Genomic DNA, 1226 nt, shown 5'->3' with positions numbered 1-1226 from the left:
ATCTTGGCTCACTGCAACCTCTGCCTCCCAAGCTCAGGTGATCCTCTCACCTCAGTCTCCTTAGAAGCTGGGACTACAGGCTCGTGACACCATGTTCGACAATTTTTTTTTTTTTGTATGTTTGGTAGAGACAGGGTTTCACCATGTTTGCCAGGTTGGTCCTGAACTCCTGAACTCAAGCAATCCACCTGCCTTGGCCTTCCAAAGTGCTGGGATTACAGGTATGAGCCGTCGTGCCCCGCCTCTCTCACATATTTTTATTTTTTATTTTTTTTTGAGACAAGAATCTCGCTCTGTCGCCCAGGCTGGAGTGCAGTGGCGCGATCTCGGCTCACTGCAAGCTCCTCCTCCCGGGTTCATGCCATTCTCCTGCCTCAGCCTCCCGAGTATCTGGGACTACAGGCGCCCGCTACCGCGCCTGGCTAATTTTTGTATTTTTAGTAGAGACGGGGTTTCATCGTGTTAGCCAGGATGGTCTTGATCTCCTGACCTCGTGATCCGCCTGCCTCGGCCTCCCAAAGTGCTGGGATTACAGGCGTGAGCCACTGCACGCGGCCCTTCACATATTTTTTAAGGGAGTCTTGCTCTGTCGCTCAGGTTGGAGTGTAGGGGGGCAATCGTAGCTCACTGTAGCCTCTGACTCCTGTGCTCAAGCAATTCTCCTCCTAAGTAGCTGTGACTACAATGTGCACCACTGCACCCAGCTGTCACTTTTTTTTCCAACAAGACAACGGCACGAAATGAAGTATAATGTGTTCTTCCGTCAAGTTAACCAGCCATAACAGCAAAGCCCAGGAGGTCAGGGATGGAAACTCATTCACCTTTTTTAGTTTCTAAAGCCATTGGGTAGGCAGCTGCAAGCTGGGTCCTTGGGGGTGGCTGGGAGGTGGTGGTAAGTTGGTCGGGCCTCTGTGGGTGATGGCTCATCTTTACAGGGGTGTGTGGCCTCCAGGATTGTGTGTCTGATGAAGGTGATAGGTTCAGGCACAAGCATTTATACCCAAAGTGAATATTGGATGCCAGCACTGAGCTAGGCATGTGTGTGAGGAGGAGGAGGGTACAAAGATGAAACTGCCAGGAAAAACTGAGGGCTCCCAGGGGTCTTTGGCGGGAAATAAAAGGTGAGTGTGGCTTTAATAAGAATCAATAAGGGCCGACCAGGTGTGGTGGCTCATGTCTATAATCCCAGCACTTCGGGAGGCCGAGGTGGGCAGATCACCTGAGGT

The sequence above is a fragment of the Colobus angolensis genome, unplaced genomic scaffold (genome assembly GCF_000951035.1).
Source record: "Colobus angolensis palliatus isolate OR3802 unplaced genomic scaffold, Cang.pa_1.0 Scaffold22, whole genome shotgun sequence".
Lineage (NCBI taxonomy): Eukaryota > Metazoa > Chordata > Mammalia > Primates > Cercopithecidae > Colobus > Colobus angolensis.
This window is presented reverse-complemented; position numbering follows the sequence as displayed.